This window comes from Phalacrocorax aristotelis, chromosome 2 (genome assembly GCF_949628215.1).
Source record: "Phalacrocorax aristotelis chromosome 2, bGulAri2.1, whole genome shotgun sequence".
In the NCBI taxonomy this organism is placed as follows: domain Eukaryota; kingdom Metazoa; phylum Chordata; class Aves; order Suliformes; family Phalacrocoracidae; genus Phalacrocorax; species Phalacrocorax aristotelis.
This window is the reverse complement of record NC_134277.1, coordinates 25956638-25984133: the sequence shown is the minus strand read 5'-3', so window position 1 is coordinate 25984133 and position 27496 is coordinate 25956638. Positions and strand designations below refer to the sequence as shown.

Genomic DNA, 27496 nt, shown 5'->3' with positions numbered 1-27496 from the left:
TCTGTGCAGCAGATCTAAAACAGCTTTTTAGAGGAAAAGGAAAGTAGATTGTATTCTGCTTCAGTCAGTACCAAAGTAATGAGAGAATTTTAAATTACAGAAGCATTGTGTGCTATTGAAGAAAGTGTAAGAAAGAGAAAATGCTTAGCTTCTTTTTGCAAACCTGAGCTGAGCAAAGGTGGCTGACAACTTTGGAAAAATAATATTCTCCTTTCCTATAGTTACATGGCCCAGTACGAATTGGTTAGGAGGTCATTCAGTGTAGGAATTGCCAATCACTGCATTCTGCTCTCAGCTTCCCAGCTCCAACCAAGAGATTAATCACATACACAAATAAATCCAGCCATCTCAGACAAAAGTGTAGGGTTTTTTAATCTAAGTTTCACATCAGTTCTTTGCTATAAGATCATTCCGGATGCCTTTTTTTACCTGCCACTTTGGCCCTTTATTGTGCTAGCTAGGTTGATGTCTGAACTGTATAAGGAAAGACAGAGTAGCAAGGATGTCCCACTGCATATTAGAGAGATAACTTCTAGCAGGAGTGTATACAACTTACAATAACCCACAACTCAGACTGTCAGCTGTGATCTGTTCCTTTTTACATTTGTGAGACCCTGTCTTCTCTGCTTCTTGCACTGTCAGCAATTCCACTCATCCTTGATAAAAATAGCTAACTAAATTTGGAAAAAATCTTAATGCAGGAGAAATACTGCATATACTGAACTAGAGCCACCTTCAAAGAAGGTTGAGATACCTCTTTGAAATTAATGTTGCAAGCAGTGTTTTGTAACTATATATTACAAAGAGGTTGAACTGCACTAGGGAGAACATGGCAAAAGAAGGAAAGCTGTAACAGGAAGAAATAATTATTCCTATGAAAATAAAGAAGACTAGATGTGTATAAATTACTTTTTGTGCCAAAGCTAAACAGGCCCCTCAGGAAGATAATAAAGGCCTCTTGAACCTCAAAGGCTTCTTGCTGCTTTCATATGCAGCTTCTTCTATAATACCTGTTTTGTTCGAATTAAAACTCACGCTCCTCTTGCCAATATAGAAATATTTTCAAGCACATTGAAGGCATAGCTCTTGGGACCAGAAGTGGGGTAAAACATTCTGAAGAAATGTATTTTCTAAAGTGAATTTGTCATTTCTTTAACCTCATCCCACAAACACAAATCATAGCAAGAATTTTGATAAACATGCTTGTCTTCAGAAGAATGTAAGATCTGAATAAAATGTTTCTTGCTTTATTGCTCAGAATGAATGGACTTATAGTATCATTGCAAAGGATAGGGAATATTTGTGCTGAAATACATTAGCTTGTTTAAGTTATGATAAGACTACAATATAAAGCATGTCTACACCGGAAGAGCTGTTTAAATAATGATGAAATCTGTGAAATCAATCACAGCCAGACTGAACAAATAAGTCCAACAATAGATTGTGCATCAGTACAGTATAGTGTAAATGGAGACCAACTATTTAAATAATTGAGTGCCAGCTGATGCTTTTGTTACAGGAGTTAGGGATAGATTTCAGATTTCATTACATTTTTTCCACGGTATTATTAATTTTAAAATCTATAACAGATTATATGATAATAATTGAAAGGCATCTTCTACTGTTTGAAAAACCCTTATGAAAATGAAGGGTGGCATAGTTCCCCTAGAAGAGTGTCGTGGTCCCATAAAGAGAACAATAAAAATCTGAACAATGTGTCTAAAAACTTTTCAGTACTGCAGGTTTATGTCTGGAGGAAGAAAACAAAGCCCCAAACCAATGACAAACCTGGTGAAGACATGAGCACTGGAAGTCATGTGGGATCATATCTTTTGTCCAGACTGAGGTGCTTTCTGGTACCAAACTTACGGTAAAGGACATGGTGATTATAGATATTTTTGTATTCAGATGTTTTACAAATGAGAAGTAAGGAAAAAAAACCAGTAGAACTGAAAATTATTCTAAACTGTGGAGACTGTGATTTAGGGAGAATGAGAAAGTATGGTATTTGTAAGATGATTCTCAGAAGTGGAATGTCAGCCAAAGTGAGGATTTATCTGGAAGTGGTAGGAAGGGTGAAGAACTGAAGAGATGATCCCGCATTCCAGAAGTGTGCATAATTCCACCATGGTGCAATTTGAGAGTACAAATATGTGGTGGTGAAGTACTTTGGGTAAAGATAAAAGGAATAGAAACCAAAAAGAGAAATAATAATGACCATCTGTTACACATCAGAAGATCTTGAAAAGAGTGGAAAAAAAGAATTCCTGGAGCTGTTCTTTATGCTGTGGGATGCTGAGATCCTGAGGAATGTTTACAATTCATACTCATATATTCGCTGGTTAGCAAACCCAACAAGCCTGCATCACTGAAGAGGTCTGTAAAGTATGCAGAAAGTGAATTTTGGAAGCAGTGTTTAATTGTGCCTATAAAGTAAAGGCCTACTGTGAGGGATTGTTGAAGGATCATTCTCTTGAGCAAAAACCCACATGTTTTAGATATAGTCACTATGATGAATTCCACCCATTTGGATTCCTACTCATTTTTGATGACATGGCAGTCAATTTAGGAGGGAAGTGTGGTATGAATAGATAAACATTTATCAAGTCTTTGTTCTTGGCAAGGCAGGCCTTAACTGAACTGTTCCTTGAAAGGCTCAGATCACCTGAGCCTGTAAGACTTTACAAATTGATAAAGTACAATGCAGGTTTGGGCTTTGTTGTATCATGCTGGACATTTGACTGCCCTGGAATGGTACGCACAAGTCATGGCACTGCACAGCTGGAAAGGTGAACTGTAAATAGAACGAGAGTGCTGATTTCCCAAATATACCCTTGAAAGTGCTATCTTGCTTGAATTCCAGAAACTGCTGAACCAGAAGCTTGAATTCTTTTTTTCTGCAAAACAGAGATTACTATTTTTTGCTTTGTATTAATTTCAGAATTACCAGAAATCTGAATACAAGACGTGAATTTTTCTCTGTCTACTGCATAACTTCTCAAGCTGATTTGTATGATGACAAGCTGGCATCAGGTGAGAAGTGTTCGCTGACAGGAAGAGAAACACACTGTTATTTCTAAGGCAAGTTAAGGTCAGAGCACAAATATATTCTTCTTTGGTTGTTTGTTTTTACAAAACTCCAAGACAGTCTGGTCAAGTTCTTCAGCCACACCAGGGTCTCCATTTCCTGTCCAGAGAAAATATAGTCCCACAAGGTATGTGCTTCGTTCCTGACCTAGATTAGAACCTTCTCCCTATGGAGTTTGGTCAAAAATACAGAAAACTGTGTGCTTTGATAAGGGCAGTAATAGCACATTCAAGATATACTCAGAATTTGGTTCTCATTAATTTTTAAGTCTTGGCTTGACAGAAACGAATAATGAAGTTACTTACAAAAGAATCCCAGAGAAGGCATATTGTTCAGTCCTTCTTCAGTGCTAACCATACTGGAGTCCTGGTTCAAGAATTTGCTGTAAGGCAAACAATGATTTACAGTGAGAAACAGCTTGATAAGGGCCTAGGATTGTGCTTCTTCTGATTGGCTGCTATGACTAGGTGTTGTGGTCATAAAATTAATAATCAGGATGAAACTAACCTGGAACAGTAATGAAAAAGTGTTGGTATATAAGAGAAATAGGAAAGGACATTTTTTCCTCTCGTAGTTTGATAAACCTGTGAGCAGTGCAAATGTTTCCAGGGTTTTCTGAAACACAAAATTATTTAAGTAAAACACAGGTGTTTTTCTAAGGTAAATGAATACAGTGTTGAAACTAACATTTTCCCAGTTAATTAATATTTCTCACAAAATGAAAGCATACTCTTTTAAAAGGCAGTTTGCTCAAGGAGGAATTAATTCTTAAGCATACTCGAGGTGTCTTCAAGATTATTTATGTGGGAGGAAAGCTCTCAGTGGCAGAGTCAGGCTGTAATAACAGCTACAAATACTTTTCAGGAAAACAAGAGGACAGGAACTTTGCATGTGTAATATTGCAATCAACGCTCAAACTTTATGATAAGGAGCACAGCATAAAGGGAGTCTGTTCCTATTACAAATTTGTTTAAAATTCTCCCATAAATTACACTAAGCAGTAATACTGGTTTGGATCACAAATCTCTCTCAGCCACCACCTTATCACAGACTCCTCAAAGGCACTAGCCTGCATGACCTTTGTGTGAGTCTCAGATGACTCCAATTATTCTGCTGTGAGCTCTGATTCTTTTACACAGCCTGCCCTTAACTTTAAAAAATTGGAGAGGGAGGAGGTCTGGGGGGAATGAAAGCCTTATCACATGGCCTGGCCACACTTTGTACCCTAAGAGACAGGCCATCGAAATCTTGGAGAGGTAAAGGGAAGGAAGAATTTATCTACCAAATCTGTAGATATCAAGAGGAGCTAAGTTCCACCACACTGGGGTCAGCTGTGCAAAAGCACTGTATTTTGACACGCTCAACTTGAAAAGTGACAGGGGAGCAGAGATAAATGAGAAACAGAAAGTAGGTTACGAAAGGGAACAAAATGTGGACCAGGTTATGCAAGAACAGAGGGGTCAAGGCTTGAACAACCTTGAAAGTTATTGGTAAAATCCTGAACTCAAATCTCAATTTCAGAGGAAACCAATATCGTGGCGTGAACAAGGGGGCAGCATGGTAACAGCAGGGGCAGCAGCAGTGGGATGAAGGAGAGGTAGGATACTTTGATAAAAATGTGTAACTGATGCAAGCCCTCAACTCAATGCTACTTCTATGTTGAAATTTGAAGCCCAGTCTCAGTCCCACTGTATCTTCTAGGAAAACTTCCATCCAGTTAGGAGGCACTTTGGCTCCTAAATTTAAAGTTAGATACCAGTTTGCTATAAATCGTGCACTTCTGTGTATACCACTTCAAGAATCTTCAGGATTCTTTTAGAAGGGTGTCTGTGTTTTCTACCCCTCAAAATGCTGCAAATATAAAAATGTGTTAATCTGTGGCCAAAGATACCACAGGGTGATAGATGATCCTGAACTAAGGTTTTAGCTGGAGTTGGGAGGAGTATCAGTTTGCTTGTTCTGTGAAAATTTCCACTATTTCAAAGAGTCTTATTGTCTAAAAGCAGAGTGGAAAATCAAAATGCATTTTTTTCATGCAGAAACAATACCTGAATGGGTAATCATAGTGCAGTAGCTGAAATATTGCAATATGTTCACCATGCTTTCTTTCAATTCTGACCTTATACATTTTATAGTTGGTGGGGTTTTTTTAATACTTTAACTATAAATGAACTCAAATTTTGAAATACAAAATATATTGACAAAATAATACCATAAGATGTTTTGACAGTTTAAAAATGTTCTTCGAAGGTTTTCTTTAAAAAGGAAAAATCACAGAAACGTACTATTCTATAGATAGATCAGCATTTCCTGTTGAAATATTTTATGCTAAAAATATTTTCTCTTGCTCTTAACTTTTAGCCAAAATTCAGACCTTAAAACAAATGACAGAATTTGGGATTGCCTTTGACCTACACTGGAAAACGCCTTCCTCCACAATTAAGCTGTTATCCTTTTACAGAAGAGCTACTCATTTGTGTGTGAGTGGAAGGTAGGTTGCACAGCCACATGCGCCACATGTTGACAACACCTTTTTCCTACACCAGTATATATTAGTCTTGCTTTTGATGGAAGGCATGATGCGTCATTTCTATAGCTAAGCTACATAGAAGCTATAGCTCTCAGGCATAATGCCAGTATCTGTCACTGTCTGACCTCTGTATGGTAAGTGGGTTCTGACCACCTTAGATTCGCTCCCCAAAATGTTTAGATTAGCAAGTGCATCATTTTAGCTTGCACAACCAGGTTTCTTTCCTGTGAAAACCTCAATGAGGAGGGAAATGCCTTTGGCTCTGAGTGGTGGGAAGCACTCGTCTAAGTAAATATGTATAGATGTTGCACATTTGAATCTGCTTTTTGTTATTCCTTTTTGCTTTATTTATCAACCCCTGCTTCAAACAAAGGATTCTGATTTCACTTATGTTTAACTTAAATATGGCGACTTCAAAGTTAGGTTCAGCAGTATCTAATCTATACTTCTACCCCATTTTAAATCATAAATTGAGCTTGCTTGAGACGGGGAGTGTTTATACTGACTTGTCATATTTTGTAAATAAAACAAATGGGGCCAGATTGTGGTTCAGAGTTCATAGATGCTTTGCGGAAGGTGAAGAAGATAAAAAGAAGAGTTTTGCCTGAGTAGCAGACAGTAATTGTCAGTAATCTCCCCAGAGGAGGAAGAGGGGAAGGGTAACGAGGACAGTCCACCGGGTGTGTGCTCCACAAATCCTCCCTGGATATTTCACTGCAGGTTGCCCTGTCCTCATGCTCTCTGCCGTGGCTGTATATAAATAGCTGTGATGTGGTGGAAATAAATTCTGTGAAGTCAAGATTACCATCACCTGAACCATCATTAGACATTAAGAAATAGATAATGATTTCTGAGTAATATTATATTACATCCCTTTTTTTCCTGTGTTAATTTAAGACAGTAATACAGATGGGGAAGTACCATAACTGATTTGGTTAATGGGGTCACCGTCCTTGCACTTTTTGCTAAAGGGTTTAAAAATGCTTTTTCAAACACACGAGACAGTGTGCAGGGAATAATAGATGATCCAGCTATAAAAGCAGAAAAAACATTAATTGTTTAAAGCCATATTCACAGAGGGCAGCTAGGTAGATTCTTGCTCCGGAGTATTTTTAAATGGGACATCTCAGAAGATCTGTGTTAAAGTGAAGTGTTGGTAAAAGAGTAAAAGATGTCTTTGAAGAAAATGGATAATGATAGTTTGAAATAGTTTGTTTTGTTTTATTTTTTAAACTAGGAATAGTAACAGATCAGCCAGAGCATGTGGTGCTCACTTAAGAGTTATATAGGAAGTTAGCTATGAAAAGGGAGGACTGTTAATTGTGGCATATGGTCTTCTAAAATTTCCCCCTTGCTTATGAAAAGAAAATGACAAAATGTGAAAAAAAAACCCCAACAGGCTTAATGGGGGAGTAGAAGGTATACAAATCTTAGTAATCTGATGTCTGCATTTTGCAAATTGGTAGTAGTTACAATAAAGTATAGAACCAATGAACATACATAGATACGGTTGTTATAATAAACACCAGAACCAATGAACATACTTATATGTGAATTACTGGGTAGGACACAAGCATGGTGTTTACTTAGGAAATTATTCTTAAAAATGTGTATTTCTTTGAAGGAATCAATCAGCATTGGATGGGAAAATCTTGTTGATATGTTCTACTGGGTTTTCCAGAGGGATTTTGAGGAGCTTTTCTTCAAATGCTCTTAAGGAAATCAAGTGCTGTGGCACAAATTGAAGGGTCCTAGCACATTTAAATAGTATGTTTGGAGGTAGGAAAGAAACCAAAAGGGGAACTGGTTGGCTTTCCTGGTTGATGCACCAGTGGAAACCCACAGAGATCGTTGCTGAGCTCTGTGCTTTCAAACACATATAGGTTTGGTTAAGGGAGTCAACAAAATGAGATGACACAGCTTTTTTAAACAGAATTGGCAATTCACGGTAGTTTTGGAGGGATCTTAAGGTGCAGACTAGATGATAAAATGGCAGGTTGACATTGGAATTATTAAGAGAGGGATAGAAAACAAAATAGAAATTATCAATATAGCACTACATAAGTCTGTGAGGTGGACATATCTTGAAGACTGCATGCAGTCCTGCCCCCTACATCTCAAAAAGGATAAAGCAGAACCAGAAAAGGGTGACAGGGTGCTCAAGTTATGAAATAGCTTCCAGATGAGGACTGACTACATAAACTTGGTATCCTGAGTAGGAAAAGAGATGCCTGAGGGAAGGGAGAATAGAAATCTGTAAATGAGGAGTAGCACAGGGAGGTAGCACATATAGGGGCAAGGAGTAGCAGGTTTGACAAATAAAAGCAGGGCTTTTGCACAGAAAGGGTAGTTCAGTTTTTGATGGCATTAGCACAGGAGTCTGAGGATGCCAGAAGTTTACATGGCTTCAAAAGGGATTAGATAAATCCACAGAAGAAGAATCCATTACATGCTTTAAAACACAAAGATGCCATTTCTGGCTCAGAAAATCTTGGAGCTCAAAGAGTGCTAGAAGCCAGGGAGGCATTACTGCGTGTTTGTCTTCATTTCCATGCTTCCCCGGCCTCTCTTGGCCACTGCTAGAGGCAGGATGCTGAACCAAATGGTCCTTTGGTCTGACTTATGATCATCCTTATGTCTCTATGCCTGCTTTCCCTCTGCCATAGCTTGGAAACTCATGTTTGCTTTTTCAAAGTAAACTTCCCTTTAGTGTTCAATAATGGCCCATTGTAAAAAGAAAAGATTTTTAAATGAAAGCAAAAATCACTACAGATTATCTTGATCCTAAAAAAAAAATCCCCTATTTTTTCAAAACCATGAAATGTCTCTTTTGATTAAAACTCAACTGATTAAATTTTCTTTTCCTTTTTCTGTAGTGACTAAACAAAAAAAAAAAACTTTTTTGTCTAGCTCTGTTTTGGGTTATATTATGGAAGTTTTACGAAGTGGTTCACACTAAATTGAATGCATTCATAACAAATTATAGCTGCATTTTCCAGTGAGTAAATACCGTATTTATCTTTGTTTGCAAATAATGGTAACTGCCCCATGAATATCAATAAGGGAGGCTAGAAAGGAGAAGTTCAAAAATTTAAACTTGCATAGTTATTGAAGCTTCTTGTTTTAAGTGCTTAATGCCGATTAATGCAGATGCCACATTTCCCCTTTCTTCTCCATGATTGTTTTGACTTCTCCAGCTTAAGGAAAACATTCAGAAGAAATCAGTTTCTCTTCCTCCCCCCCTTCTTGTTTCTTCTTTTTTGACTGGCTATGGCTTCCCTAATTCTTCTTTTTCTTTTTCTTTGAGTCCTTCAGTGCTGATAAACGCTTTTAAACTACAATTTGTTTTATGGAAACAAACTTTTTTCATGGAAAATTTGCTTTGTTGATTCCTTTTAAAAAAAAGGCAGTTTATTTTAACAGAAGAATAACTGACTTTTTGTGTAATCACTCACTTCAGTGGGTGCTTGCCAACAGGACTGCACAAACGAAATGCTGTTTGTAATCTCACTTGGCCATGCAGAGGAGTGAGCTCCCCACATGCTTATATGCAAGTTGATTTGAGGGAGAGCTGTGAGGGAAGGCAGCTCCCCCACGAGAGAGTGAATTCCCATAAGCCAGAGCTGACATCCCTTTTCTCCTAGCTAGACACCGGGGAGGTATATGAGGTGGTATAAGCCCAATGCGTCAGTCCCTGCAGGCATTATTAGCAAGGTCTTTCTCTCCCCCATGCAGTGCATGGCACTTCCGGCTGAGCCAAGTCCCCTTTTTCACCTTCCTCTGGAGCCACAGATGTCAGTCACTGCTGTAAGCTGGATACTGTGCTGATTTACTGCTGGTGTCTTGCTACTGCTAATTAGACATGGTTTTCACTCACAGAAACCCTCTTGACTAGTACATAAAATAGGACAAACCCCATCCTTTCACCCCAAGGCCAAATGGCATTGTAGACATTGCAGCCACTCTCTTCCCACTCAAAACAGCATGGTTTCACTCCTGCCATCCAGTCTCCAGCCCACTATCCCTCTGGTCGTGCCCAGGCCAAGGGGGTGTTTAGCACTCTCTCTGCGGGCACGGCAGTGCTTCAGCCATAGCCTGTTCATCTACATTCATGGATGTGCTGGTTGTGATTAGAGCTACAGAGAGGGCTGGTCCCTTGGCCTCTGCTATACCATGCATAGGAATACAGCAGCATGTATTTTCCTTGTAGTAAAAGCTGGAGGTATTTACCCAGATCACCAGTACTTAAAACCTTTGCTATTACTAATTGCCATTTTATTGTGCCAACAGAGTGAAAGCTACCTCCCAAAGGAAAGTGTACGCATATCTATCCCAAGCAATTTATAATTAAAAGGTCCTAATCCTATGCTGCTTTCTGTCATGTGTGTAGTCTATATTTGCATTAGGTCTTCACCCAGATTTAGCTTTAGAGCTTATCAACTTTCGTCAGGGTGCTGAGTGTACCTGTAAAGGCAGCATGGATTCTACAGAGAGATTTGGAGAACTTGGTTTCATATAACGCTTCTGAATGACCATTATAGTTCACGCCAGAAAGTTTACTCTTAGACTCATTCATAACTGCTCCAGAATACATATTGACATGTTTAAACATCATCTACTTTGACACTTCTTGCCCTTTATAGTCTTTGTGTTTTTAATTGCTTCACTGTTGATCATTGTGATTTACCTTTCAGCCCTTGTTAAGTTCAGAATTTTCAATTTTCTTTTTCTCCCATTTTCAGAGGTGAGGATTCTCTTCAACCAAACACCCACACCTATTTTAATTTGTGATGCTTTCCTGATACCTTTTTTAAAAGGTATGGCCTATTGCTGGAGTGGAAAAATCTTGCAGGTTTTATTCCCTTGAGTTTTTACCCAGTTATCTAGTTGGTATCAGTGGGAGTGAGGAAGAGCCGTCCACACGAAAAGTCTGCATGATCAAGTCTTTAGTTGCTATGACTGAGAGGTATTACAGTCTGCAACAGGAAAACCATTTTCCTTTCAGAACACTTTTCCTATCCCAAGGTGGCAGACCGTTAATTTTCTGTTGCTGGGCTATATTAATTTCTGGTGTAATCTCATAAAAAATACTAGAATGACACCAAGAAGGAACGTAAAGTCCCAACTTGAAACTTCAGTCATGCTTCACAGAGCTATAAATTGCAGTGGTCTGGCATAAGCATCTATGGAAACACTATTTGCTTTAAACTAAATGTATATTGTTGTGTTCAAGGAGGTCACACAGCTGTACTTACTTTTTTGTGATTGTTTACCTTAAACATCCAAGCAGAAAAAGCAGACCATGCCATATACCTGGAAATACTTAAATGACCACAGCAATGAATGATTTAGTGCAGATTACCTGAAAGATATTTTCACATTTTGCACGGAACACTGCCATGTTGTCTGAAAGTTCTGGGACGTGTCTGTGAACAACTGCAAAGCAGCCCATGTCAGAAGCATAGGAAAGTAATGGCAATCTGGAATAACAAACCTTAATTTTCAGTTTGTGAAGGATGATTTCTGGACATTATGGGTTATTATGCTATTATGTATAGTATAGTTAAGTGTAGAGGCTTCAGTGAATTTGGCACCTTATTAAGCAAGTCACAGTAGAAGCGCGTAGTGAGAGACAATCTTTTCTGAAAATGTTACTTACAGTCTGCAAGACAAGGGTGAGAGAGAAGCATACTAAAATGAAGCCCTTGGAGACTGTGGTGTAGATGAGTGGCTGAGTCCAGGATATAAACTGAGTTTCCAAACTCTTAATTGATCTCTTCTTATTGGATCCCACTGCCATAGTAATGAGGTTAAATCTAAGCATTGGGAACCAAAAGCTTATTTTTTCTGTAATAGTAACAATCAATAACATGTGGTGGCCATAATTGCAAATAAATTAGTTTAACTTTGGAACTTTCCGTATAAAACTGATGGATTTTGCCACTTTTAATCCCACCATAAACATTCCTTGTTTGTAATACACAAAGCTGTTGCCAGCTACACAGAGAGCACAGGGAAACACATACAGGGAAAGCTGAAGGAATTTCCACAACTGTTCCACTATGGCACTAGCATTGTCATTTTTCTCTGGGTTCAGTGGCATACTGAGGGATTCAGCCACAACATAATGTAATCGAAAACATTCCCAGGATGTCTGGAAAAAAGTGGCCATGCTCTCATCTCACTAAAATATCATTCCCTCGCAAGGAGTAGTGCAGTAAAAACAGTGTCGCATTACTTTAACAGAAGCATTTAACATTTTTACTGACAGAATCTAAAGCATGTGGTTATGGAGTGTGAAATCCTCATTAAAATTCCTTGAGGAAAATCAGTTGAATAAATATCCAGTAATTGTCACAGTGCCCTCACTGATGTAGTTTTACAATACAATAATTCTCTCCATTGATCAGCTTTATTCTCATATCATATAAAGAGCTCAGATTCTTGTTCAGGAATTTACTACCCATCAGGGGCAATTCTGGTATTTGTAAGTCAAAGGTGTAGAAATATGTTGCAATAATTGTGGGCTGAGTCATACTGGTGCGTTCATGGAGATTCTCTGTGCTGCTCCGCTGGAGCAGTGGCAGTTGCCTCTCCCTGCACACCCCTCCCACTTTCCTTGTTGGCTGGTGCATATGGAGAATATGGAAAAGGCAAGTGAGATTCCCAAATGAGCTGGTGAATCAGAAGTGGGAAACAACACCAATCCAAGCCACCATGCTCAAGTCTCGTTTGGGCTTCTCCCTTTGCTCAACTCCTTAGAGAGGTTTTCGTAAACCAGAGAGTGCTAAAGGACCGTGCAGCCTGGGAAAGACAGGATGGGACACCATACTGATACACAAGGGGTGTGCCCTCCTTATAAATGATCCTGGAATAGCTGAAGGTTTTAGGGAGAACTTCAGTATCTTGAAGTTAGTCCTAGAGTTACTTCAAAAGTGGGAGGGAATGGCCAAAATCTGCCCCCGGATTGAAGTGTACTGGAGAAATTTCATATAGGGGGTGTGTGTATATGTGTATATGTGTCCAGCATCTCTTCCAATTATTAATTTTAATAAGCAGTAGTACTATCTTTACCTTGGTCTTGTCACTATTTTAAAGTGCCTGGCAGTTCAAAAGGACTGGAGGTGTGGGGTATTGAATGTATCTTAAAAGAGCTGCTGACTTTCCTAATGGGAAATGACTCTTATTTTTGTTAAACTGCAAAATATTTAAATCTTTCTTATCTTCAAGCTGTTATGAAAATGTCTCTGCATGTTGCAGAGTTAAGAGTTTGTAGCTATATGACTCCAATAACACATGAGGCTTTCAAGAAAAAAATTCACAAAGGCCTAATTTTAAAACATTTTTGCTGCCAAAGTTATTAAATCATAAAATCATAGAATATCTCAAATTGGAAGGGACACATAAGGATCATAGAGTCCAACTCAACCTTAGGACTACCTAAAACCGAACCATATGATTACGAGCATTGTCCAGATGCTCCTTGGACTCTGACAGGCTTGGTGCTGTGACCACTTCCCTGGGAAGCCTGTTCCAGTGACCAGCCACCCTCTCAGTGAAGAACATTTTCCTAATGTCCAGTCTGAACTTGCCCTGATGCAGCTTCATTGCAAGGAAACATAAAAAAAATCAGATAGTCTATGAAAAGTGAATGAATTAAAACTGGAGGTCAAACACCATTGCTAGCATGTGAAATATAGAGATTCTTGTCTTAAGATGCAAACTTGCACTGAACTTTAACTGTTGAGTAGCAAGACTGTGCTTTTAGTCCAGGCTGGACTGCTCCAGAAAGTTCAGCAGTGGAGATACTGTGATGTGCCAAAGAAGCTGGTCCAAGTAATCGACCATATGGTTATTGCGAAATACACAAAATGATCTAGTTAAACCCATGTGAGAATAGATAAAAATGTTCAGGACAAAGCTGGTATATTTTTCTTCACATTTTAACCAGAAGGTGGCACTATATCATGTCTATTGCAGGCAAACCATCTTTTTTTTTTTAATTATTTTTACTTTTTTCTTCATAAGAAAACTGGGGTTTTACAAACAACACTAACTTGGGTTTTTCTTTTTTGTTGTTTACGGGGGGTTATTTGTTTTTCTCTCTGTGTACTCTTTGCTGCCAGATTGATACTCATATTACTGTTATACTATCCAAATATAGTTCTGGTCAAAACAATTTGAAGAACTTTATCTAGAATATTACCTGTATATACTCTGTTGTGAAATGTTATTTTAGTTCACAGCTATGTTTGAAATAATTTATAATGATGCCAAAAGAAATTATACTACATTGATTCACAGCTGGGGCAATTGCATACCACTAAATGTACAAATCTCTTATTTACGGTGACTGAATAAAGCTGCTCTCTTAGAACAGAAACAGGGCCTGCTTAAAAGTCAGAAACCAAAGCAGGGAGTTGAAATGGTCTGTGAATGAGTGGGAGAGATTTACAATTTACAAACTACTGAAATGCATATACTATTTTTCTTCTTAAGCAAAATTAGAGAAAGCTGCAAGATACTTAACCAGCCCATCAGAGCCCTCAGAGGTTTGAGCAGGTAGGAATGTCAGCTGTTTTAAAAAAAATGTGTTTGTGTGTATGATTTTTGAAAGACACAGGATTATCAGTCAGATGTCATGATCCTATAGTCCATGGCCTCACGCAGATTATGGGAAAAGATTTCTAAAGGGGATGACAGTCTCAAAGATTGGATCAGTCTCTTCAGCCACCCATCATCTGGGCTCTGCAATGGCTTCTCATCTGGGTCTGTGCCAATTTTAGTCATATCGTATGAGTATGGCCAGCTGCCCACTGGAAACCATGCAGACACTAGCAACTAACCATAAGAGGGTGACAGCTGCTTATCATCTGAACTAATCTAGCGTCCTAAATACTGGAGATCTGTTTTACCCATCCTTAATCAGTTTCTTAAGCAATTTTGCACAGGAGCTACAAACAGTGAGCCAATGAGCACATTGTGCTGAGCTACAAGCCTACCCCATACTGGAATGAAGTATCCATCCCAAAGCACTGATTTTCAAAAACAGCTTTTCTGATGCTTTGCTAGAATATTTTCACATCAAAGTGGAAACAGAGCTGTATCTGAAAGTGAAATGTATTTAACCTTTCTATGGTGATCCCACAGCCAGCATCTCTGCTTTTCACATTGGGAAAGGCATGCATTTCTGTGGTATAATTTGTTATGTATATATGGGGTCATGGTGAGTTCACAATGGTGTTCATGCAAACCTCCTAAACCCAGCCAAAAGCAAGGAAGTGTAGGTGTCAAAATCGGAAATTCTAATGCACTAGGCTTGCACAGAACCTATAGTCGGTATGGCTGCCCAAAGTTTTAGACTTTCAGAAACAGCAGCTTGACTCACCACAAGGGACTCATATAAATGCTTTTAGAAACAGGCATAATAATAATCTCCTTAAACACTGGTTAGCAAATCATGTTGACTGGTTGGCATAGAAACATCCCTGCAGCAGCAAGTAACGAAGATAGTATCATACAGTCAACAGGTTTGATGTGTTCCTGTGCTGTACATGGTTGCAAACCATATGCAGCCTCTACAATGTGCAATCCAATCCAATATATTACACCAAAATAGTTAAAAGACTGACTGATACTATATTGCATCAGCTTGAAAGTGCTGGCATGGTCTGTATTTCCTATTTTGAGGACAAAATACTGGCACTGCCATACCCTAGAATCTGTGGACTGTGTGCCTTCATTTTATCATAGCACTGAATCAAACCTTGTATCTGTATTCTGGTGGGTGCTGCAAGCATGCAGCTGAGACCTTTCCATTTCTAATTATGTATGATGGAAAAGGTCATGAGACAGATGAGAAACCATATTCAATCAATACCAGACTGATTTTTTCCCCCCACTGATTTTGGAAAGTGTTTCCATGGTTAGTAACGCTCTGAGATACACAGAGAAAGAACAGTTAACTGATGTGCCTGTAAACATATTTATTTGGCATTTTGCTTCACTGAGCATAGAAGTCATCTGGCCAATCTTAATTTTTTTCTAAGGGACCATCACAAAAAGACCCCGTAACACAAAGGAAAAACAATCTGCAAATGCTCCCTTGAAATGTGGCCTTCCTTGCCTAGTTACAGAATGAAATCGATACACAGCTGCAGATTTGTTGACCTGCACATGAGATTGAAACTATAATATGAAAAAAATGAAATTCTTCCCTGATGATAGATTTTTCTCTATTTAGATACCACTAGTGGGAACAATATAATGACTGGAAGGATCTGCAGACCCCTGTGTAATGTTAGAGAATGTCATGTTGATAAAGGGCATACGTTCCCTACATGTCTGCTCCTTAATCTTCTCAGATTTTCACAAAGAAATAATATTAATCAAATCTGCTTTCAGCTTTATGAAAAGTGCAGTTTGAATGGTTCACAGCTTAGGAAGAAATTGAATGTAGAAGAAAACCTCGGATAGAAATAAGCCCAGAACTTAAAACAACTTGCTGTTGTCAATATCTTACTTCATGATTCTGAATAGCTGTGACAATTATGCATCAGAAAGCTCTGAAACTGCCCCATACTGTGGCTGTGGAGTGGTCCATGAAGGCAATACAGGAGCAGAGGAATTGCCAGATGAAATCAGACTGGTGAGCCATCTGCTACTTGCTTAATAAGAAAAAAAGCTAACCCAGCAAAAAATCCTACCCAGAAATACATCAGCAAGGGGCAAAATTCTGCCTGGCACTGAACGGAACAGTGTTTTCCCACCTCATTTGAAAATCTGTTTGGAAGTTTGAGGAAGATTGGGCAGTGTATGTATGAGGTGCAGGTTTTGTTTGAGTCTCGCTCCCTTTCCATTGCCCCGTTGGGGACAAAGTGAGGGGGGCAGAGAGCAGGGACATCCCTTCGGTTCCATGCCACAGAGGGATGGGTATGGAGGAGAAAGCGGTTGGGACTCTGTAATGACTGGAAGAAGCCAGTGTACTCCTCCACATACAGGGGCTCTCTTGGACTCATCACGCTTTCTTGAAGCAGGGTAATCTTTCAGTCCCCACTCTGACATGGAGCTGCCTCCTCATTTTGCGTTGTTTTGGAGCCAGCCTTAGATATGTGGAAATGTATTGTTTTATTAAATATACCAAATAAAAGCCACAACACTTGTATGTGGTTTCCTTTTTGCTGTTAGTGTTTGGTGTGTACTTGGCATAACTATTGTGTTTGGCACCATTCAGAATACGTAGAAAGACCTGTTTCTGTGCCTGAATGCTGATGTTCTGATGACCCAGTCTTGCTCCCACTGAAATCAAAGGGATCCTTGCTACTGACTTAGGATATAAAGAATAGGGTGGACCTGAAGGTGCTCCAGGAGCAGCACTCCTTTACTTTCTGTTAAATGTGAATATCAGACTTGTAGGTAGATGATCACCATATTGCAAAGTAAACTTTGAGTTATGAATGGCAGAACATTGGTTCTGGCAATAGGATCTAAAGGGCACTTCTGTGTATTTTAAAACAAAGATAACAGCATTTCTTTTGAAGGTAAAGTTTATTTAATTCTAGAAAAAAACATGAATAAAAAAGAGGCACAAATCTAATGAGAATTATATTGTAAATTGGTGCCAGAAAACCAGTATATTCCTGAGGTCTTTCTGAACACGTCTACTTCTCTCTGGACTCTGGAGAAAATCTGCTAATAGCAAAGGCATGACATTAGATTACAACCACAAAATTGCAGTCTTAAGACTGTAATGAAAATGGGTTAAGTCTATACCATTTCCTATTTCTATTATAATCCCTGCCATAAGAATAGCCTTTCCTGAAATTATTGAAAAGGAAATTCTCCCTTGCTTGTAAATGTCATTTCATTTTTCCTCTCACTATATTTGTAAAGATAGCTGAAACTGTTTAGCTTACCATTTTTCAGAATGCTATCCAAATCTGAGGGTGGTTGCTATAAAAGGAATCTAGCATGGGCTAACGGTTATTATACTGTGGTATTTGAAATCAGGAGTGTTTAATTATGTGCAGACACATGGTAAAGTCAAACTTCTAAGGAGAAGTGAGAAATGAGAAATGAGATTTGTAGTCTATGGGTCTTGTAGATGCCCAGGATCCAGGTGTAAGACCTCTGTCTGCTCTGATAGCTGTTGTTATTGACTACTATGCATACCTCAGGGCATTCTTAGCTCTTGAGGGGAAGACAGCCTTCAGATTTGCAGGTCTTTTGCTAGGTGGGATATGATGGATCTCAGTAAAGTGGGGGAATACATCTGTGCTCAAAAAGCTAATTCTGCAAGAACGTGTTTTTTTTTTTTTCTTTCAGTAAATTCTAATTCTTGAGCTGATAGGAGTGGAGATACTTATTGCAAAATGTGTCCAACACACAGTCTGAAGATGGGTGCTAAGTGGCATGACTGGGGAGCAGGAGAGGCTGTGGGCCTCAGAAGTGTAGCGATGGGGACCAGTGTGCCGGTGCTATTCATTGGGTCCGTAGTGATTCCCTGCTCATAGGGAGGTGCCTTCACAATGACATCAGTCAGAAGTGAGTAATGACAAAGTGAAATGCTCCACGCATGGCAGGGAGAAGATTCATATTGTGTGTATCCAACACAGCTGATAGGGGTATGTGCCATTAGTATGGCTTTTTTGAGAGAGGTGGGCTTTGCTGTGCATGCTGCATATGTGTGCCTGCAGAAGCAGTGAGTTAGGTCCTGTGGCCTGCCTTTGCGGGAAGCCTGGGCAGCACTCACTTACAGCACTGTTTGCTTTGAAACAATCACTCAGACATAAATGACTTGCTATGAGCTGTTGGAAGTCATGCTGGTTGGTGTAGCATTCAGCAGTCTAACAGCCTCAAGCTCAGTGAGGGAAAAAAAAGAAAAAATTTTCACTGGAGTTGTAAAAAAGTAAAGAGAGGAGCATGCTGCTCAGATTGCCTTTTTGATGCTATTGGAAACAGGCCTATCTAGAAATTGTAGTAGACAATCTGACGTGAGCTAAGATGTTTTAAAAGCACAGATTTGAAGGAGACGATGAAGCTTGCTTGCATAGAGTCAAGCTTGCTGGCATGTTAAAATCAGTGGCTGAAAGTATGGAAAAAACACCTCATTTGTAGAAAAAATATGGTTTAAAAATTATTTCCATTATTTTTGTACTATTATTTCTATTTTTGCTAGACCTCTGATCATTGACTTTGAATGGCCAGCTAATATGCAAAAGTCTCTGGTACTGAAGCAGAGTGGCAGTAGAGGTAACTTAGCAGGAAACCATGATCAGCTCGATGCTTGTGACTCATTTTTACTTGACTCTTTACTTCACAACCCAGACAAGTGGTTGGGAGTTGAAACTTATACTCTTTTTAGAGTTGTACTGAGCACAACACATGCTCTGCTGGCAGCAGTGGAGGGAAGCTGAACTCATCCAGATGCCATATCCTTCCAAGCCCTTTCTTTGTGAGGGTGGTGGTGAAGAGTGAAGGGTTTGTTCTTGTTCCAGGTATACCATAGTGTAGTGTAGTGTCTATGTACAGATTCATCTGTTAAATTGACAGTTCCCCCAGGAAAAGTATAATCATAAGAGACTGTTATCTCTCTGCATGCTCCTGTTCTGGACTAACTTCAGCTATTTCTATCTCTTGTTAAAAAGATAAAACTGTGTGTTCATTTCCTTCCTTGATGCAGCGCTTGCCTCTTCATAGCTTAGCTTCCGGTTACTTGGCTATTTTATCTGTCATGTAGGGACAGAAGAGGGAGTTGGCTAGTGTGAGTGAGCTTCAGAAGATTTTGAGCTCACTCAGGTGGAGAAGTGAGCCAGACATTAATCCAGATGAGGAGGTAACATGGCCAGACTTGAAGTCCTGGGTCTTTAGGCACCGGAAGGGTATCAAACCCAACCCTTCTTATGGTGGGGGTGCTCTGGAATTCTCCATCTGAGCTGTGATTTTTGGAAAGTCTGATCCTTATGGTAAGATGGACTAAAAAGTTGATATTCATGAAGTGTAGAGGTTGCTCCCTCTGACATTTTCAGACAGAAGGTTATAAAATTTAAGCTGGTGTACATTCTTTTGCAATTCAGAATGAAAATAGGGAATTGTTGTTATGTATAGCCAGATATAGTCCATTTAACAAAGAAATCAGATACAGATCCATTCATGACTGCTAACTTTCCTCTGTCTCAGGAAGACCTTCCTCCCAAGCAACTATTTGCAGGAAGTACATAGCAAGTAGAGGTCACTTTGTACCCATTGTCTTTCTTCTGCTTTTTCTCTAAAGAACTGGTACTAATCACTGGTAGGTGCAGGATACTGTGCTGACAGGGTCTTTGTTATGACTTGGTGATGTTCTGAAGTTATACTCTTATGTATCTTAGCTTCAATATCAAGTGCTTTACTTTGCAGACTCTTAAGAAATGTTTGCTGCAGACATGGTTTTCTAGCAACTGAAACCTGAGAATCACTTACATAAACTTTATAGATCTCCCATTTTATAAATCTCTGCCTGTCTCCTCATCCTAGTCTCCATTCCTACCTACTTTTCAATTCCCTCCATTTCACCCTCTAAAAATGCCAGGTGTCTTGCTCCTTCTCCAGATACATTTCTGAGTGTTGATTATGTTTCCTTGCCTCTCCTTTTCTCCCTTAATAAAGAATTCACTTGTATTGCCACCTACCTTGGTGAATACTATATTAGGTCGTTCTCCCTGGTATTCTTGGACTTCACCAGAACTAGGATTAGTTCTGGCTCTTTCATGTACCCACTAAAACACAGTACAGTTATGTAGGGGAATAGACAGGGATCGGTGACCGGAAGATCACGGGATGTGATGGAAAGATAGACTCCTCCCCATAGGAGTGGCAGGAACAGGAAGCGCAAGAGCTATATAAGCGTGTGACGCAGTTAAATAAATGGACATTTTATATCCATCATACTGATGTCTGTGCATCGCTGTCCCCAGGGTGGGTAGAGCCCTGTGTCCCAGAGACATGCGGCCCAAGATAAGTTCTCCCATAGAAGCGTACAGCAACGCAGTTAGAACATGTTTTTTTTTTCTGTATTCAGTAGCTTATAAAAAGGGCAGCACATTATCCTAATCTAAATGCTAAAACATACTATATTTTTAATGGGTGGTTACACTTCTTCTTGCCAAATGTGGCCAGATTTGTAAAAGGAGAGGAAAAAGAATTGAGACCAGACTCATTGAGACCAGTCTTCTACAATCCTAATAAACATGGTGATTTTTGTTTTCTTCAGACATGCCATGTCATGCTAAAGTAAATTACTGGAGGAAGTATACATAAGGGGCAAGAAAAATGTGTTGGTCATGATGCTATCTGTCCAATGCTAGCTGACTGCTGAGGCGGTGGAAATGGAAATTAATATAATACAGTTTCTGTTATCTTCTTAAATCTCAAATTAAATTAACATAAGGATTGGCACTTTTAGATTGAATTGCTGGCTATGATTATGGTTCCTTCTTGCCTTCTTTAGTTTCATTTATTGTTAGTTGCTATTATACATTCATTAAAAACTAATTTAATAAATCATGGGATTTTCTGCCTGTAAAACAATCATCAGAAGTAAGAGTGATGGCAATGGTTGGGGAATATGCTGAAATTTGGTAACCCTTTGTGAAGGCAAAGGAGGACACAAAAACCTTACTAATTAATTAAGAACTATTTAGTATAATAGTGCTTTCCTCTGTATAAGTAAGAGAAGCAGAATTTGAGGCATCTTCTGGGTTCTAACTCTGCCTCTACTGTGGGTGAGTGTGCAAAGGTCCCTTGCATCAATATTTTTGGGAACCAGTGCTGATTAATCCATTGGTTATTCAGATAGGATGACTGGGCAATGTCATGACACTGAGGACAGGAACTCATGATTCTCTTACACAGGTGAGTACTGAGGACTGTACTGAAATGATTTTAAGGAATCACTACCCAATTAATTAAAAAATTTCAGAGGCCTCTGGGTATCCAAATACAGACTCTGAACTTCATTATGGCATGGAGGTATGTGAAGCCATTTAGGACCAGGTACTTTTTAGTGGCCTTTCTGTACTGTTTGAATACCTCTATTCAACTTGCTTAAAAGGTCTCCAATCACACAGTGAAAGTGAGGAATGGTGGAGGAAGCAATGAAAGTTTGGTGAGGGGGAATGGGGGAGCCTGAGAGAAAAAGAGAGAGATTGTTCAGACAGGCAGAGAGCATACGAGCAATAACTGGGACTGTGTTTATACTGTCATGTTAGCTTAGGATTCAAGGTCACACTCAATGGTTTCCTCGTTGCTTACACATTAACGTTCACCCTGGCCTTACTGGCTGTCAGGCAGAGCTTGGCTCTGACCATGAACACAGCTGCGTACACACTCTGCAAAAGTCTAACGATTTTGAGGTCTAGGGAAGAGTCAAATTTTATGTGGAGAGAGCTGGAAGAGGCAGGCTGATGAGGGATGAAGTGAGATAAATGATGGAGTGCTGGACAAGGAAGGGTTAAGCTCAGGGGGATTCAAGAGAAAGGAGGATGTTAGTCAGGCCAGCCTGGGAGACAGAGGAGGCAGTTGTCTTCTGCAAATGGAGACTGTGTCAAGAGGTTTTCCCTTAACTTCACTGAGATGCAGACTACCAGAAGCCACCCTCCTCATATGCTACGCTGGTGTGAAGCATGGAGAGAGCTACTGACAGATGTCATCTTCTCTCACAGCACCTCTGGTCAGCACACAGCCTGGGGCACTACCTGCCCAAGAAGACTTGTGTTTCCCATCAGCAGTGGAGAGAAATTCTCAGCTCAAAAATGCAGCAACAGCAACAGTTGTCTTTCCTGGAGACCAAAATAAATAATTCCAGTTCATACGATATCTCTTTAAAACAGAAAAATATTTCTTAGTAATAGCCATTGTACAAGGAATTAACATAACTCTGAGCACTCTCAGAGGACAATGCAGCCTTCAGAGCCAGAGAACACACCTACACTGAGTATGATGTGTGCTTGTCTGACTCAAAGATAATATTTACAGCTGTGGTGGTTCAGTTCCTCAGAGCATGCCATGAGCTTTCCTTTCACACTATATTATCCTAGACTGCATTGTTCTGCAAGGGAGACACTGAGTCTGGCTCCCTTTGGAGGATGCCGGGAAGCCAGAAAATGTGCATGCGGCACTGACTCCTACAAGATCACTCACATTCATCTCAGAGGTGGCGGGCTCATTGCAGCTTGTAATTCCTCTTTCAAAACCTGGCTCCTCACCACCTTCATAAACCCTGAAGCAAATATAATAGTACCCTCAGGCCCTCAAGAATGCATATACAGGAGGAATTTGGCATCTTCCAAATGTGATTCATAGACGTATTCATTACATTTTGCCCCTTAAAAAGTCAAGATGAGAGTCCAGGTACACTGCATACATGAGTTCATTTCCATTCGATGAGGAAAAATGTTTGCCTGACCAGGAGGACCTGACATTTCTGATGAACTTTGAATTGAAAGAGCTGGTGAAGAAGCAGTTGAGGGTGCACACGGAGAAGAAGAACGAGGAAGAGTCAAAGTTTATATGGAAAGAGATGGACCAACTGGAGGATAGACTGAGATAAATGATGGAATAATAGTTAGAAATAAGAAGATTTAGAAGGATTAAACAAGTGAGCAAGGAACAGCAATTAGATAGCCTCTGCACTCAGGGGCAAGCACCATGGCTGTCTATTGAAGTTACATGGCAGAAGGAGAGAATAGATCCCTGTGGCAGTTAGCACCGCAGTTATGGTATATAAGCTTCACGTGTTAGCTGACTTCTCAAATTCACAGTGGCTGAACAAACAGCCAAGTCAGAGTATCCAGGCATTTGCCTACCAGGTGCAGAGGGCAAATTCTCAAAACCAGTATAGACTGTTCTCATGTTGCAATATTTTCCAAACCTAGTGGTTATTTTATTTATTATTATTATTATTTTATTAAAGGTATTACAAAGGTTTCTACAAGCCTGAATCATGACTCAGGATGTGCTAGATGCAGTAAAAAAATATGTTTTTTATCTTCAGGATAGTCAGACTGTATGACAGGAGACTGCAGAAGGAAACAAACATAAAGGGCAGTGAGATACATGATTAATAAGGTAGACACGTACAACATTTAGATTGTAAGTTTAGTCACAGATATAGGACATGTAATCTAAAAACCATTTTGGCCTTTCACTCTTCTGCATCTGTTTCAATGGAAGGTATTATTTGGGTAGAAGATGCATCTTCTTCAAAGAAAAGTCACAATATAAGAAATATCTTTCCTTCCTGGAAAATGAAATGGTTTCAACAGTAAGACAAGTCATTACATTCTTTGGGTTTTACCTTATTCAAATACTGCCTTTCTGCCTTACCTACCTGAATGGTGCTGCACAATGCACAGGAGGAGTTATTTAAAAAGGCTTCAGATGAGACATGGGGGTTAAGAAATTGGTGTAATGGTAAAAGTCCTTAGCAGAATGGAGTGCTGGACAAAAGTGCCCAGTGAAAAAAAGAAATAGGGTCATAAAAGGAAAGGTGATCTTGGAAGGGAGACCTTAAAGATGATACTAAAAGAAGATAGGAAGCTTTGGAGGTCATTTGGGGTAAACAGAAATTACATGATCCTTACAGCAGAGAGGATTTTATATCCAGCAAATACAATTCAGTCTTTTTAAGGACCTGCATAATAATTTGCTGGTGAGAGGGAAACATTTCTTCTCACTATGTGGTCATTCAAACCATGCTAACATACTGGCACCCTGTGCATGTTATGGGATTGCTTCTTGGTGAATACTGAATAATTACTCTTACCACTGGAGAGATTAATAGCATGAAAATTAAGCTTCTCTAAATGCAATCTTGATTATTAGGGCTCTGAGTGTGTTGCTGGGAATGCATTGCTCAAGTGTTCAAAAAAGTGCACAGTATGTTCTGTGTTATCAGTATTTTAAAAGTTAAGAGTTTGACGGGAATTTCAGCATTAAACGTAATCCCATATGAAACACTCTCCAGGAGCTAATCTATTGCCATTTCCTGTTTATATAACTGGATCAACCATAATGAATTAATAAAAATACACGGCAACTCTTTATGCACTTAGCAAAGCACGTACCACTGGCACATCCTTGAAATGCCTACTGGCTTATACAACACATTTCTTTTGCCCACTGCCTAGGCTTTTTGAAAGTAGTGTCTTTTTTTGGTACTTAGCTCAGGCATAGAGCTATGTAGAGGAAGATGTACCTCTCCCATGCCCAGATTGGGTCCTGGGACAGCACTGTTGCTTCTGCACCCAGCACAGACTGGACTTTTTATCCCGGTAGATCTTTGTGCAGAATCAAAGATCTGGAAACATTGAGCAGAGACACAGCTGTTTGGTACTTTGCCCCTCAGTGACAGACCTTCTGAACCTCATACGGGCCATTACCGACCTGCGTCTGCACCTCCTCACACTGTGAGAGGGAGTTGTGGCTTCCTACACAGCACTGAGTGAGGACACAGTGCCAGCACAGATCAAATGATGTGCCCCAGCCCCTCTTGGAGCGGGGACCACGTTACATATTCAGCAGGACTTTCAGACTTCCAGTCCTTTGCACATTTCCATGCTTTACCTTCTCAGCACATCCTTTTCCTGTTGTTGGCGTGATGCTTTCTGATAACTAGTTTTCCATCCAAACCTACAGATACCTTGAGGACCTGCTCTCAGCAGGACACAATACAGGGGCATTTTTGACATGGGTTGTATGAGCTTTCAACTTGCTTAGGACAAGCTTATGAGCTCTGTGTCAGCACTGGCCAAGTTACAGTTATGCTGGATCTGTGGTTAACTAACACTTATGTTTCCTACATTTTTCCATTACCTATGGTATCCTGGACCTCTTTCAGTTCAGATAATGGGCTGTTAATAAAGGTCCTTTTGCTGTAATTAGCATTAAAAATGAGACAACCTCTTTTTAGGGAAAATACATATTGCATTCATAAAACAGAGAAAGGGGTAAGACCCACGTTTAAAAAATAATGAAGAATAGAAAAAGAATAACCATGGAAAAATCAGCTCTGAAGTCATTTGGGAGGAAGAGAGAACAGGGCAGAAATATCCTGCTCTAACTGTTCCATGGCACCATACAACTGGAAAAAAGGGTTCTTTTAGTTAACGTTTATGGTTAATACTCAGTTGCCCAATGTTTAACTAATTCTTTCAACAAAGTTTTGCAATGACAGTTTATTTTATTGATTTTAAAGGGCAAACCTCTAAAGAAGTACATGAAGAACAAGGATCAGAAATTATAGGACAAAGTGTGTCTCCGGGTGGAGTCCTGCTATCACTGTTCTGTGAACTTACTCTGATAGTGAATTTGTCCCAGATAAAGGCAGGCAAACCCCCATGATTGTCTCACAAGTGGCCTCATCAGATTTTTTTTCATGTAAAAAACAGTTACTAAAAGACTTTAAATACTAATTAATAATAAAAAGCCTGCACTAAAATGGCTTTAGTTGCATGTGACAATTACAAAACAACTGCTTAGCCTTTTAATTGCAAGTGAAAAAAAGAGGGAAATTTTAAGCCCTGAAAGTTTTGAACAACACCAAGTTCAACATAGTTTTATTTTTGAGAGGTGAGAGGCTGCTACAACAGGAGGTAAAGGTACCTTGCAAAAGCAGTTGACATGTCTATGTGGAGGACCTTTTTGTCAGAAAAGTTATTTGTATTTTTCCAAAATGACAGTCATATGTCAGTTAAATAACAAGGATTAGAGCTCTACTTTTGGTTGCATTCCAGGAAAAAAGGAAGGATTTTAAGCTCAGAAATGTGCCAGATTTTCTTTAAAGTAGCCATTGGTACAAACGGAGAAGTTATAACAGGAAATCCCTATTTGGTAACACAAATCTATTTTCAATTTAACTATATATATAAATTTTTGAGACAGAAAATGTTAATACACAAATTATTAGGTGCACGCTGAGAAACACAGAATCATAGAATGTCCTGAGTTGGAAGGGACCCACAAGGATCATTGAGTCCAGCTCCTGTCCCTGCACAGGACAACCCCAAAATTCACACCATGTACCTGAGGGCATTGTCTAAGCGCTTCTTGAATAGCGTGAGGCTTGGCGCCGTGATGCCTCCCTGGGGAGCCTGTTCCAGTGCTCCACCACCCTCTGGGTGAAGAGCCTTTTCCTAATATCCAACCTAAACCTCTCCTGGCACATCTTCCTGCCATTCCCTTGGGTCCTGTCATAAATCATCAGAGAGAAGTGATCAGTGCCTGCCCCTCCTCTTCCCCTTGCAAGGAAGCTGCAGGCCACGATGAGGTCTGCCCTCAGCCTCCTCTTCTCCAGGCTGAAGAAACCAAGTGACTTTAGCCGCTCCTCATACGGTTTCCCTTCACCAACTTTGTGGCCCTTCTTTGGACACTCTCCAGTAGCTTTATATCCTTACTGCACTGTGGTGCCCAAAACTGCACACAGCACTCCAGGTGAGGCTGCACCAGCGTAGAGTAGAGCAGAACAATCACCTCCCTCGACCGGCTGCAATGCAGTGCCTGATGCACCCCAGGGCATGGTTGTCCCTCTTGGCTGCCAGGACACACTGTTGGCTCATGTTCAGCTTGCCATTGACCAGAACCCCCAGGTCCCTCTTTGCAGAGCTGCTCTCCAGCCTCTTGTTCCCCAGTCTGTATGAACATCCAGGGTTGCTGTGCTCCAGGTGCAAAATCTGACACTTGCCCTTGTTAAACTTTATATGGTTGGTGATTGCCCAGCTCTTTAATTTGTCTGGATCTCTCTGCAGGGCCTCTCTGCCCTTGGGAGTGTCAACAGCTCCTCCCAATTTTGTGTTGTCAGCAAACTTAATTAGTATTCCTTCAAGTCCTGCATCAAAGTAATT

General features: G+C 39.8%; 1 long non-coding RNA gene across 1 annotated transcript in view; it reads right to left on the bottom strand.

Annotated features, from left to right (window-relative positions):
• The window catches only part of LOC142052551 (uncharacterized), a 36493-nt gene that overhangs the window by 5097 nt on the left and 3900 nt on the right, over positions 1–27496 (bottom strand). The window contains exons 2-3 of the long non-coding RNA XR_012658874.1: positions 3596–3703; positions 3394–3470 (exon numbers count right to left, since the gene is read on the bottom strand). This is a non-coding gene — a long non-coding RNA (uncharacterized LOC142052551). The remainder of the gene's footprint in view (positions 1–3393; positions 3471–3595; positions 3704–27496) is intronic.